This window comes from Ahaetulla prasina, chromosome 7 (assembly GCF_028640845.1).
Source record: "Ahaetulla prasina isolate Xishuangbanna chromosome 7, ASM2864084v1, whole genome shotgun sequence".
NCBI classification, from domain to species: domain Eukaryota; kingdom Metazoa; phylum Chordata; class Lepidosauria; order Squamata; family Colubridae; genus Ahaetulla; species Ahaetulla prasina.
Window position 1 is genome coordinate 67,862,399 of NC_080545.1, and position 15,881 is coordinate 67,878,279.

Below are 15,881 nucleotides of genomic sequence, written 5' to 3' on the forward strand. Positions count from 1 at the left end.
GGCTCCCATAACACTTCGGATTTTTTCCGCGGCTCCCTTAATAGGTACATCCGATTTTTTTTTTAATTTTTGTCTTTTTAAGGATTTGGAAATCTACTTTTTAGATCGTTAAGGTTAGGTTAATTGAAAAATAAATTAAATACGAGCTTTAAATTCACAATTTAAAGAAGGTCTGCCCGTCTGGATTTGCTGATGGACGCGCCGTCTCCTTTGATAAGAGCAACCTCTGCAAAACTTTCCCAGAAATGAAAGTCCCTGCTTCGGTCTCGGAGTTTGACCTCTCACGATCCTTGTTCCTCAAATCTCCGCCTTGTAAAAGAGGTGACTGTCTCTATGAATTATAAGAATCATCACTCCAACAGGCCAATCTTTAATGTGTACCACTAAAAAGGTTAACCTCAAATTGTCTCATTGCCTATGAGAACCAAACTGTTCAGAGGAAGAAGTGAGCATAGGAAGAGAAGCAATCCAGTTCAAATTGTAAACACTGTGATCATAATATCCCAAGCCTGTGGGAAAGAATGAATTCCCTAACCATCACCTTCTTCTCTTTCTCCCTTCCTCCTGTATAGCTGTTTAAAAGGATGTGATATATGCATGTATGTATCATATGTTTGGGGTTTTTTGGTTTTTTTGGTATATTTGACAGTTGACAATAAATTTGATGTTTATATTTGATTCTCTTATGGATGAGTACATTAAATAGGAAGCTGATACACTACATGATATAGCCATTTTTAGAGTCTGGTGGAAAATACTGTTATCACTCTGTTAACAAAAAAGAATATACATAAAATCACTGATCTAGTGCATTGGCCCTTTTTTGTATTATGCTCCCTCCCCTACCGTAAACCTTTCTACCTGACAATACAAAATATGTATATTTGTCCTTTCTCTTTTAGTTTCTCTCTGATCAGATGGAGTGAGTGAAGGCAAGGTAGATATGTTGGTTAATGTGATGTACAAGTGGGAATTATGACACACATTCCTTAACTGTGCAAGTAGTCTTGCACAGTTAAAGAACACCAGGTTGGGAAGATTGACATGGTGTGTAATCACTTATACATTATTACATAGGAAATGGAGATAAGCATTGTTTTCACCATGTGTACACTGCAGAAGCATATTATATGCAAACAGATTGTCTCTAGTTCTCCACAGCATATGTGTAATGATCAAAAGTGTAAACCATCTCTATGAATTATAAGAATCATCACTCCAACAGGCCAATCTTTAATGTGTACCACTAAAAAGGTTAACCTCAAATTGTCTCATTGCCTATGAGAACCAAACTGTTCAGAGGAAGAAGTGAGCATAGGAAGAGAAGCAATCCAGTTCAAATTGTAAACACTGTGATCATAATATCCCAAGCCTGTGGGAAAGAATGAATTCCCTAACCATCACCTTCTTCTCTTTCTCCCTTCCTCCTGTATAGCTGTTTAAAAGGATGTGATATATGTGCGCACATGTATGTATCATATGTTTGGGGTTTTTTGGTTTTTTTGGTATATTTGACAGTTGACAATAAATTTGATGTTTATATTTGATTCTCTTATGGATGAGTACATTAAATAGGAAGCTGATACACTACATGATATAGCCATTTTTAGAGTCTGGTGGAAAATACTGTTATCACTCTGTTAACAAAAAAGAATATACATAAAATATAATTGGTCAAAGGAGTAGCAAGCTTTTTAATTTTAGTGTAACAATATCATTGTCTAACAGAGCAAGCATAACTATAATTTAACTATAGTGTCAATTCACTCACGATTTCCTTACTATGTGCCAAAACATCTTAATCAAGATTGTACAACTTCTAGCAGATTCTTCCTGATCTGATGCCCTTCAGATTCCATTATCTTCTGCCAGCATGGCCAAAACTGTATTTGAAATAAAAATGCCTTTGAGTGTTACTTACAATATTCTATAGATATTAGAGGTCTGAATAAATTCATATCATGCCTTCCCTCTGAGAGTTCAAGACAGTATACAACATTTCCTCTATTTTTTTTTTCTTTTATAAAAACATTCTGGTAGTACAATAAATTATTCTGAGAATGATTGACTGAGCTCCATTCAGTGAAAGTTTGATCAAAAGCAGACTTAAACCTGGGATTGACTGATTTATAGGCAGCCCCAATCTATTACAATTTTATGTGGTTTACAAAATAAGATAATAAACATAAATAACCTGAAACCTGCATAACCTGAAAAAAGAAAATTCAGGAGAAAAAACAGTTCCCAAACTGATGGATGACCTTAATTAGTGGTCTCACATAGTTGTTTATCAGAAGGATAAGATGATAATCCTTGAAACATCCCACATCAGTGAGAACTTTGCTTGAACTTTCTCTTCTGTCAATGCAAATCCAACCACAGAGACATCATGCTTCAAGCTACCAAGAAAACCATTTGATCTAGAAGAATATCATGGTTATTCAATATCATCATATTGAAAGTCACTGCAAGATCAAATAAATTGTACCACCTTCATCCTAACTCTGCCAAAAGTCATATACAAGCCAAACTAATTATAGCTAATACTGACTCAATATTAGCACTGGTCTGAAACCTGACTGAAAAACATCTAGATAATTATTTTCTCCAAGGAACTCTGAAGATGTATCCAAACACCCTCACAAAAATTTCCCTCAAAAGAAAAGATTACAGAATAGAAGAAAATTGCAAAAGTTTCTTGAAAGAATTAGATACTCAAAAAAGTAGATATTATTGCAAATCACTTCCTGGCTGGCATTCTCCAGCCGAAAGGACCATTGATCTAATATAGAGATGAGTGGGTTTATCAACTCAAGCTTCTAGTCTACTTCCTCAGTACTTGGAAGTTCAAACTTACCTCACCTACCCATACAACCCATCTTTCCATCATGTCAACATGACTTGTCCCATCAAAGTCCAAATCCAAATAATGAGCAATTTTATTTACTGAAGAACCAAGAAGCCCCTTGGAATTGTGAGAGGCCAGACCAAGTGTCAGCTCAACACATGGCTAAAACTGTTTTTATTAAATGTGGCTATAAAAACAAATTGCAAGGTTGATTTTGCTGTGCCTTCTCCCCCTTTTATACTCATGTGAATTAGGGAGATATTTGTCTGAGCTGCTTACAAATACTTCTGGCTTGGTTTGGACTTAAGCTATGTTTTTCTCCTCATTGCTTTAGTAAGGGATCTGGCCTTTCTCTTTCAAGATTATCTTCCATACTTTCTACACTACATCAGAACAATCTCATCCAAGGTATTATTTCATTTATATGGTCACTCAATTCAAAAAGGCTTCTTGGTAGTGTACAAATGTCAATTACAACTACAAAAACAATACTTTAAAGATGAATAACGTAGAATGGCAACATATTAAGATGTGCTACTACACAACAACTGAGACACCATTCATCTGGAACCAATCCTAGGGAAAGATCCCAGTCTTAACAAATAACTCTTATCTTTCTGCCAGGGAGCAGAAGGTGGGGCAGAGAATATAATACTGGCTGAGCTGAAAAATAATCAAAGAGACTTTAATTATGATATGGGATTTGAGGAAGATGGGCCGTTCAAAAATGTGGGGGGAAATTAAAATTAATAGCAATACAAACTTCTTCCACCATCATCACCATCACTGCTGAAAGCACCTTTGAATGCAGGACCGAGAATTGCCAAATGGTCCATATTCGAAGAGCAACACATACCAGGCTTAAGCTTCAAATACACCCCCTTTGTACACTAAGTCACATGAACTAACCCCCATTTCAAACACTCTAGCACTCTAACTACATTCAACCAACTCCTAGCAGCTCTGCAAATTTCAGAAGAATCTTCTTTCCAGGACTCCAAGTGTTATAATGCAGCACTTTAAATTTTTCATCCTAAACTGCAAAACCCCTTGTGGGTAAGCATGTATTCAATTTGATCGCGTAGTCTCTTCTCTAGCTTTTTCAAAAACAACATCTGCAGCAGTGTGCCAAAGAAAGCAGAAACATGAGGGTTCATGCTAATTAAATCTGAGATAAAAGACAAGAAGTGCCAATCTTGTGCGTTTGATTCATATCCTACAGATTACAGCAGTAGGCTGGGGAAGAATTGCACAGGCTTCTCCTAATTGAATAGGTCAGAAAACAAGTCCCATTTATAACATTAGAGAGTTGATGTCAGACAAACAATATTGGGATAGTTCTACAAATTAAATAAGAATATTTAGGATAGCTTCCACGATTCCATAACAGAGACTTCCTTCATTAAGCCCTCTCAAGATGTTCATATCACAGCTTCCATAATTTCCAGACAACAGAGTCGATTCCATGATGATTATGGAATATTCAAAAATACATTTAAGAGTTCAGTTCAGATTATTCCAATCCTCCTTTATCGTATAGATCAGTTCAGTCCTTAGACACCAATTCCTTGATTTAAGGCTTTAAGAGTTGTAAACCTAATCTTGCATAGCTTCTTCTCCAAAAACACTACACTACTAATCAGAGCATATAAAACATTTGCTAGACCAATTCTTGAATACAGCTCGACTGTCTGGAACCCATTCCACATTTCTGACATCAATATAATTGAACGTGTCCAGAAATATTTTACAAGAAGAGTTCTCCACTCCTCTGAATACAACAAAATACCTTATGCCACCAGACTTGAAATCCTGGGTTTAGAAAATTTAGAACTGCGCCACCTTCGACATGACCTGAGTTTAAGTCATAGAATCATCTATTACAATGTCCTTCCTGTTGAAGACTACTTCAGCTTCAATTGCAACAATACACGAGCACACAATAGATTTAAGCTTAATGTTAACTGCTCCAATCTTGATTGTAGAAAATATGACTTCAGTAACAGAGTTGTTAATGCTTGGAATACACTATCTGACTCTGTGGTCTCTTCCCAAAATCCCCAAAGCTTCAACCAAAAACTGTCTACTATTGACCTCACCCCATTCTTAAGAGGTCTGTAAGGGACGTGTATAAGAGCACAAGCGTGCCTACCGTTCCTGTCCTATTGTTTCCTTTCGTTATATCCAGTTAATATAATTATTACATACTCATACTTATATATATGATTATATATTGTATAGTTATTTCATGCTTATGCTTATATATACTGTGTGACAAAATAAATAAATAAAATAAATAAATAAATTTATGCATCTTGATAGACTACAAAAGTTTCCTCCATAATAAAATTCATAGTCACTGCAGAATTTCTCTTTGGGCAAAAGTCGCATGATAGATTGCTTCCAGCAGCATTTTTCCATATACTATTAAGTATTAGGAAACAATCCATCAATCAAATATCCACAGAGCATTAGAAAGCTAGAGGGCACCTGCAGAGTTATTTGTAACATAAGGAGTAATAGCAAACCAGGATCTGAATATTGAATTTCCATTTGAATAAAACTCAGCTTTCCTCTGGTATTTCCTGCTTTGACTTTTTTATGGCAGATTTGCAGTATTTCAAATCCTCAGGCATGACACCTTGATACAAAATTGATATGGAAGCATAGGTATAGTAAATGAAGCACATGATTTCCTTGCATTGTCAAGGACTCCACACTGCAAAAGATTATTATCTTTAATGGTATTAATTCTGCCAATTCACTCTACAAAAGTGCTGAATCTCAGACATACACAGGGAGGCAAGTTGGTAAACTTAAATCATGATACCATAATGTTAAAAGAATAATTTACCACTTGAGGCAAATATGTACAAATTACATTTGTATCATGACGGCAACATTTATTTATTTATTTATTTATTTATTTATTTGTCACAATAGTATATGTAAGCATAAGCATGAAATAATTATACGATATATAAGCATATATATAAACGTAAGTATAAAAAGAAAATGATATTATAAAATAAGTATAAAAAGATATTATAAAATAAGTATAAAAAGAAAATGATGCTATTTTGGTATAATCTAGATGGGCTGCAAGTCCCTGTATGATGAATTTAGAATTCTGAATTTAGAAAGCTAAGCAGAATCACATCAGATACAATTACAATTAGCACAGGGGCCTCACAAGGCTGTGTGCTCTCCCCACTTCTCTTTTCTCTGTAAACCAATGATTGCATCTCAAACGATCCATCTGTTAAACTACTGAAGTTCGTAGATGATACAACAGTGATCGGTCTCATTCGAGACAATGATGAATACAGACAGGAGGTTGAACAACTAGCCTCGTGGTGCGACCGGAACAATCTGGAACTGAACACACTCAAAACTGTAAAAATGGTGGTGGACTTTAGGAGAAACACTCCCATACTACCACCACTTACAATACTAGACAAAACAGTATACCTTAGATTATCAACACTAGAGACCTTCAAATCTCTAGGTTCTACCATATCTCGCGACCTAAAATGGACATCCAACATAAAAAATGTCATCAAAAAAGCACAACAAAGAATGTTCTTTCTGCGCCAACTCGGAAAGCTCAAACTGCCCAAGAGCTGCTGATAAAGTTCTACAGAGAAATTACTGAGTCTGTCATCTGCACCTCTATAGCTGACTGGTTTGGTTCTGCAAACTTCAGAGGATAATTAGAACTGCAGAAAAAAAACAATTGCTATCAACCCACCTTCCATTGAGGACCTGTATACTGCACAAGTCAAAAAGAGGGCTGTGAAAATATTTACAGACCCCTCATACCCTGGACATAAACTGTTTCAATTCCTACCCTCAAAACAATGCTATAGAGCACTGCACACCAAAACAACTAGACACAAGAACAGTTTTTTCCCATCACTCTGCTAAACAAATAATTCCCTCAACACTGTCAAACTATTTACTAATCTGCACTACTATTAATCTTCTCATTGTTCCTATCACCCATCTCCTCCCACTTATGACTGTATGACTGCGACCTTGTTTGCTGGTATCCTTAAGATTTATGTTGACTGTTTCTCTATGATTATCATTAAGTGTTGTACCTTATGATTCTTGACGAATGTATCTTTTCTTTTATGTACTCCAAGAGCATATGCACCAAGACAAATTCCTTGTGTATCCAATCACACTTGGCCAATAAAGAATTCTATTCTATTCTATTCTATTCTATTCTATTCTATTCTATTCTATTCTATTCACAAATAAAATTATTAGACCTATAATTTGTTCTCCTGAGTGCCAGTGTTAAAAGAGAAATAGCTCCAGGCAAAGTGGGTTTCCCCATAGCTTAAAGTGACTTTACCCACCAGTCTATAGCTGGCAGGAAAAAACTTTATGGCGGAACCAGTTCTTAAACAAAGCATTAAATTTTACTCACACGAAAGACTAATCAGTTTTTCCATTATGAAAGCCGGTTCATAAGCAGAAACTGAATAAAGGAAGGACATAGCCTTTTAAAAGTGTAATCTGCTTGCTATGCTCCAGACTTATTAATATATTGGTACCTCCTTTTTGGTTTAGGTTTTGAAAAAAAACTCATTTCCTTAAACTATTATTCTTTCCAAAATCATATTAATAAATTTATGGATATTAAATCAAAAGGGAGTGCTAGGGGCAGGTCCTTCTCATAAATTTAGATGTCTTTTTCATCATTTTATACCTTCAGCATAATGAAACTGGTAGACAACCCTATTTAAACAATCTTTGAAGTATGTAATATACGATTATTTTTTTCCTAGGAACTTTTGATTTAGGATTATGAAGTCAAATACAAATGTTTAAAAATGGCTGATTTCTTGAATCAGAGTCATTATATTATTTGCTCCGAATACCCTTAATAATAGACAAATTGCTTTGTGGTGGTTGTTTCACATTAGAGACCAATTATTTACTAGGCCTTTCCATTTGCTCCCAAGAGCTTAGCTTTATATTCTATATAAATTTTGTAAGAGGAATTAAATTCCTTTTGTGTGTGGCAGCACAAGGAAACAACAGCCAGTGACTTAATAGCCAGCCATCAATACTCCAATCAACATTTAAAAAGCCACACACAACAGGCACCATATAAATGCCACACACAGAATAGCCCAAAGCACACATTCTGCTAGAGAGAAGTTCCCTGAGAATGGGCTCCAGCATGAGTCTGAAAGCTCGGAAGACTAAATCTTTGGTCCTAGTGACTGACCCAGATTGGATCCTGCAATGTTATCCTGCTACACATATATTTGTCTTCATTCGTAATTAGTTTCCAGCTTAGAAAATAGAAATGCTTTATGTAATTCCAATGTAGAATTATTATTTTTACTATGTACTCAAAATTGCCTTAATTTTATTTATAATTTTCATTTATGCCTGGAGACTGAAATCAACTTTTAAATATACTGTTCTAATTAAGAGCTCTCATACATGAAAAGTTCTACAACCTTCTACATTTGAGTTCATTTTAAATCTTTTACAATAAAAATACACATTGTTGTTAACTGACAATAGTAGCAAATATGGAATAATATAAACATACCAAATACATAAGCAATACATCTACCATTCTTTTGATCGAAAGAATAAAGTTTGTGCCTCATTTCTATTAAGTTCTGCATCATCTCATCCAGCATGGTTTCTAATCTGTGTGAATTCAATCTTTCTGATGAACTGTAAGACATGAAAAAGAGATAAGAAGTGACATGTAACTTTGTGAAAATTAATTCCTGACTTATTTTCTTTGCTGCTTTACCATGTAGTTAAAGAACAAATTCAGCTCTTGTTGTTCTATAAATTTCTAAAAATTGATTAAAAAGGTAATCAATACATATCCCCACAGAGCTATAATTTAAATGAAGAAGAGCAAAGGGAGTTTTCCATTTACCAGTGAAGGGATAGCCCCTTAAACTGGCAGAGAAGCAAAATCATAGATTCAGTTCATTTCTCTACAAACCCACAAATTTCATGTGTCTTTTTAATGGTAACGAAGATAGCAAGGCAGGCAAGTTTTGATGGATGGTTAGAGTGGAGGCAGAGCTCCTAGCTGCTGACCCCAAAGTTGGCCGAGGGACAAGCTTTTTCCTTCTGCTCCTCCTCCCAACCTAAATCAGCTGCCAGAGCTGGAAGGGTGTCAGAAGAAGAATAGAACAATTCTTTATTTGCCAGGTCTCCAGTCCCAAGGGTCAACTCCTTGGAATCAAAGATCTGATAGATCAAGAGGGTTCTCTTTCCATTTCTGCTAGCTGTGCCAGCTTATCTCTACACTGACAAGGCTAGGAGGGGTAACAGAAGTGGAGATGTCCATTCTTTGTCCCAGGTGCTTTTTCAGCCAACTTGAGAAAAACTGACAGAGGCCAGGTAGGACACCGTACAATTACCCCAATGACTTTACCATTCGTTTGAAAGATGGTTCATATCGTGGTCAGGCTGTTTTTAAACACAAGTTTAAACTTTTACAGAAGAATGCTAGAGCCCACATTTAAAAATAGTCTGACAAGCAAGAGGGGGAAGGCTTCTTTCCAGCTTACCTTGACACCAATTCCACCTGCTCATCTGTCAGCAGTTAAATCAATCTATGTTTAAAATAGTGGCTGGGTATTTCTGGAGGAATGGTAAATCCATGTTCAAAATCAGCTCAGCAACACTTACCAGGCATGGTGGGCGCATCCATGCAGTGACAGGAAGATAGCCTTTGTGCTCTCTCTCATTTTACCTCATTTCCCACCCGCCCCCTTTTGTAGCTGGTGGAGATGATCCAGGTTCCTGAGCCAGGGATCAGCTCATAGGACTGGTAGGTCCAGGGGGGAGCCTGGGTTGAAAGAACTGGACTATCTGACTGACCTCGAAAAAATGTCCTTAGAGGACGATGCCCAGGCACTGAAGGATGTGCCACCTAAAAGTTCTGGGTTGATTCCACACCTTCCCAAGATTAACCTGACAAGTTCTTAGACCATATTGAAGAGAGGCATGTCAGTCCACACCAGAAGCAAGATTATTCTGATTTGTTGCTTGATTAAGAGCTGAAAGACTTCTGTAATGTGCATAAGTGCACCAGCGTGCCTACCGTTCCTGTCCTAATGTTCCCTTTGGTTGTATCCAATTCGTATGGTTATTTCATGCTTATATATATTGTTGTGTTTGAAAAATAAATAAATAAATAAACAAACAAACAAACAAACACCAGAACAGCAAGAAGAACTTCAAGGAGCCTCTGGGGATGAGATGATGGCATTGTCACAAACAGGAAAAAATAGGGTGCAAGTAGAGAAAAGTCCACTAACCTTTACAGTATAGTGATAGAGTCTACCACAATATTCAGGAAATTGACAATGCCTCAAAACCATCAGTTGAAGTATGCATTCAAATCAGACATGGTGGCCTTCATACATAGAGTAATGTTTATTTTACACCAGACTAGAACTACAAAAGAAAACAAGGAGGATGGATTGCAATCAAAGAAACATTTTCCCAAGAAAAAACAAAGGATTCCATATAAAGAATTTAATTAAAATTATATAGTTGAAAAGAAAATTATAAATATCTATCAAGGTGAGAAGTTTCACACAAAACAACAGATTGCCTAAGAACGAGGGGGGAAATGGCATTTCTATAAAGACTGTAGAGTGGATGGAGAGGATGAGATGGAGCAGATTAATGGTTAAAAAAAGAAAATTAAAGTGTTTAAACTCCACATGGAACCTTCTAAAGGATGCTAAAGGAAAGTGAACGTGAAATTGATTTTAAAAAGAAACCATAAAGAAGGCTGAAAAACATGATACACATCAAAATTCTTCTCCTCTTAAAAATAATTAATTTAGCAAATGGAAAATTTTCAGATGCATATTAAAATATTCAGTTAATATAAATATTTATATTGAAGAGATTACTGGAAATTAAAAAACTACTTTTTGTTCAGAAATATCAAACAGAAACTCAAGGAGAAACTTCAAACCTCAGACTTTTCTCAACGGCCACTTGCACATTATCAGAAAAGAAGAAATTTTAAAAAATAGTTTTGTGGAAAATGAACAATTTTGCATAAATTGAACAATTTGCATAACATGATTATATGCAAACATAGTGAATATATACATCTTTTGTGCAAAAAGGAATTTACTTTTGTATTCTACCCCAGTTAAGCAGTTCTCACTAACCATAAAAGAGATTGCAGTGCCATAATTTATTTATGTATTTATTTATCTAATTTATATACCACCCATCTCACAGAACAAGCAACAGTTGGTAGCTTACAACAAGTTAAAACGATGAATTCATATTTATATAAATTATATTTATTAACAATTAAAAATAACTATCAAAAAGATGAGCTACATCAAAAGTAGACAAAGTGACTCATTTATTTATTTATCTAATTTTTCTCATGTTTTGAGATTTCAGGTCTCTTAAAAGGTGTAATTATCAGTTATTGTATCACTTTAGCCCAGGGGTCCGCAACCTTTTGGACCTCAGGGACCACTAAATTCATAATTTTAAATCCCACGGACCACTAATATGATCTGCCTAATGACCAGCTGGGGAGTGTGGCTAGGTGGTCATGTGATTGGGTGGGCATGGCCAACTTGATGTCACATCGAGAGGCACCTCACCAGCCTCTACTCGCCCCTCCCCTCCCAGCCACTCCTCGCCTCCCCACCCAGGCTCCTTAGGGCTCCAACAGGAAGCAATTGTTGGAGCTAAGCGGCTACCATGAGAAAGAGTTGCCAAAATAGCTGGCTCAGTTCAAATTGGATCTGACTGAGAAGGAGGCTCAGCAGAAGCACCTCACTGAGGACTACGAGCATAGACTTTCCAAGCAGAGGGAAGACCTGTGGGAGTGCAAGGCCAGGTCACTGTGCCTGGAGACTCAGCGGGCTGAGATGGTCAGTCAGTTCCAGGCCATGATGCAGTCCCACTGGAACAAGGCCCTCCGGCTCTTTGCCACCAGCAGCACTTCCCTCCAGCCCAAAGCCCCGCACCAGGAGGCTGAAGTCACAATTTCTGCCCCCCTCTGACCCACACAAAAAGACCCCAAAGGGGGAGACTCTCTGCAGCAACACAAATGTTCATTGCATGTATCCAGCCCAGGGACCTTAGTTTGAGGATCCCTAATTTAGTGCAATATTAAAAATGCAAATAATTTTGCTGCGGACCACCAAAATTTTCTCATGGACCACCAGTGGTCAACAGACCACCAGTTGGTGACCACTGTTTTAAACCATGTGATGATTGCCGGTTGAATTGTTCAACTGAAAGCTCAGGAGGTTGCCTTTAGTAAGGAAGGGAGGAACCCAGGCTCCATTACATAGATTATTTATTTAATTATTTATTTATTTTGTCACAACAGTATATATAAGCATAAGCATGAAAGTAACTATATAATATATAAGCATATATATATAAGCATAAGCATGCAATAACAATATTAATTGGATATAATGAAAGAAAACAATAGGACAGGAACGGTAGGCACATTTGTGCTCTTATGCACACCCCTTACAGACCTCTTAGGAATGGGGTGAGGTCAATAGTAGACAGTTTTTGGTTAAAGCTTTGGGGATTTTGAGAAGAGACCACAGAGTCAGATAGTGTGTTCCAAGCATTAATAACTCTGTTACAGAAGTCATATTTTCTGCAATCAAGATTGAAGCGGTTAACATTAAGTTTAAATCTATTGTTTGCTCTTGTATTGTTGTGATTGAAGCTGAAGTAGTCTTTAACAGGAAGGACATTGCAATAGATGTTTCTATGAGTTAAACACAGGTCCTGTCGATTATGTTCCATTAACTGTGGCAGTACAAATGGCAAATGTTCTTCAAATCATTACTGTAAAACATTATAAAATGACTAATATGTAATTCTAAGCAAGCATAATAGAGAAAGAATCAGAAAAACACTGATGGTAATCTTGATGGAATAAAAATAACCAGAGACGCTAGCAGGAAATGAAAGCCATAAAGCTCATGAAAAATTTAGAAGGCAATCCCACAGTACAGTATACAGCACATTTTGTGAAATACAAACAGATAGTTCCAATATATTCATATATATTAATTGGCATTACAGATAGAAGAAAACATCCAAGATTACAAGACTATCATTAATGAATCTACTTCTTTACAGGTTTATGAGGTCTGCTGTTAAAATTAATAACCTGGAACACTCTTTTTGCAAAATTGTAAAATTTTTCCCAAAAATGTTACTTACATATCTTTTGTATGAAGTAACCCTCTTGTAGTAATTTGAAATTCCACGATTTCCTACAGTTAATAGATAAGAACTTGGACAAAATATTAGCAAGTTAGAATAGAGTAGAATTCTTTTTTGGCCAAGTGTGATTGGACATACAAGGAATTTGTTTTTGGTGCATATGCTCTCTAAAGAAAAGAAAATACATTAATTAAGAATCATAAGATACAACACTTCGTGATAGTCACAGATTACTAATAAGCAATCAAATTATACTAGGAAACAAACAGAACAATATAAATCATAAAAATACAAGCAACATGGTTTGTATTCATAAGTGGGAGGAGATAGGTAATAGGAAGGATGAGAAGAAGAATAGTAAAACAATCTTAGTAAATAATTTGAAAGTGTTGTGGGAATTAGCTGTTTAGCAGAGTGATGGCATTTGGGGAAAAACTGTTCTTGTGTCTAGTTGTTCTGAGTTGCAGTACTCTATAGCGTCATTTTGAGGGTAGGAGTTGAAACAGTCCAGGATGTGAAGTATCTGTAAGTATTTTCACAGCCCTCTTTTTGACTTGTGCAGTATACAGGTCCTCAATGGAAGGCAGGTTGGTAGCAATTGTTTTTTCTGTAATTCTAATTATCTGTTGAAGTCTGTGTAGAGGTGCAGATAACAGATGCAATAATTCCTCTGTAGAATTGAATCAGCAGCTCTTTGGGCAGTTTGAGCTTTCTGAGTTGGCTCAGAAAGAATATTCTTTGCTGTGCTTTTTTGATGATGTTTTTGATGTTAGGTGTCCATTTTAAGTCTTGAAATATGATAGAACCTAGAAACTTGAAGGTCTCTACTGTTGATACTGTGTTGTCTAATATTGTAAAAGGTGGTAGTATCGGGGGGTTTCTCCGAAAATCTACCACCATTTCTACGGTTTTGAGTGTATTTAGTTCAAGATTGTTCCGGTTGCACCACGAGGCTAGTTGTTCAACCTCCCATCTGTATGCAGATTTGTCATCTGTATGAAGTTTCTTCCATACTTCTGAATACAGTGCTTGAGGACCTGAATCTCTTTAGAGTAAATAGATATTCTCTGAATTGATAGGTTTTTTTTTTAATCTCAGGTTTTAAGACTGCTTCTCATTTTACTCTTCACAATTGTCTGACATATTTTTTTGATCGAGGAGATCGATGCAAAACATGAGTGGAATAGCTCAATTGGGAGCGATCACATTTTTGTATAACTTTATTGAATATTTGGTATATTAATTCTTCCTTTTATTTTAAGTAGCCCTTTTTACTTTTATAGCAACCTTCAGCAAAGTTATTTTGAATTTCTGCTTTCCTGATACCGTCTCTGAAGTTTCAGGCTACCTGTCTTTCTGCTGCTGAGTGATTCCACCACCCACTTTTCACTTCTTGTTTGTGCTGTTTTCAGTTTCAGATCTTCACTAACCATTTTGTAAAGCCACTCTGGCTTCCCCCACTGTCCACCGCTTCCTCTCTGGAATTTTTTGTAACAGCATATGTGTTATTGCCTAGTATAATTGCCCCATCCAATACTTTTACATATGTGTACATATCTATCTCTCCTTCTCTCTCTCCCTCTCTCTCTCTTTCTCTCTCTCTGTATGTGTGTGTGTGTGTGTGTGTGTGTGTGTTTTGCGTATGAATTTGGTATATGGAGAGAGAGAGAAAGAGAGACAGACAGACAGACAGACAGACAGAGACAGAGAAATATAAATACATACACAAAAATATAGGTTTCTGTATTCGTTCTTGTCAAAATTTATGTTTTCCTCCTCCAAATCTTAATAATGTCCGCTAAGAAATTTGTTATTTTGTCCTATCATTCTGTATTTACTATAGTATTTCTCTTCTCTTTCTCACATTTCTCCTATCTTTCTATCTTTCTTCTACCTTTCTATAGTTACAGTATTATATTTGATAATGCTAAATTTTTTTTAACCCATTATCCAAGTCCTTTATAAATTTGATTGGGAGCTCTCCAAACGTGTTTGCAGCTACCTAAATATTTTAAATAAATAAATGAATGAATTTAACATAACTTTTCAGCATGATGTGGAGACATTAATATACATTTTGCACAGATAGTGCTTGACTTAGGACTATAATTGAGCCCAAAATTTATGTTGCTAAGTGAGTTGTTAAGTGAGTGAATCACTGCAGTTGTTGTTAATAACCCAGTTGTTAAGTGAATCTAGCTTCCCCATTGACTTTGCTTGTCAGAAGGTCACAAAAGGTGTTCACATGATCTGGGGACACTACAATCATCATAAATATGAACCAGTTGCCAAGCATCCAAATCTTGGTCACGTGACTGAGAGGATGCTGCTTTGGTCACAAAGTGTGAAAAATAGCCATAAGTCACTTTTTTCAGTAGCATTGTAACTTTGAACGGTCACTAAATGAACTGTTGTAAGTTGAGGACTACCTGTATATGATTGCTCTGTGAGCTCTGGCTGCATACTCCAGCCCCCAATTTTGCCATACTCCAAAAAAGATTTCATTTAGATGCTGTCAAATAATTTACTGAAGTCCGCGCGCACTTATGTCTACTGCGTTCCCATGGCCAGTTAAACTAGTCACCCTATGAAAAATCAAATCAGGTTGGTTTGGCACAATTTCTTGTTGGTAAATCCATGCAGACTCCTGCCAAACAAGGCTTTTTCCCCCTAAATACTTATAATTTGACTGCTTAATAGTACGTTATAGAGTTTTGCCCAGTGTTGATGTCAACCTGATTGGTGTGTGAGTTTAATGGTTCCTCTTTATCCCCTTTTTTTGAAGACA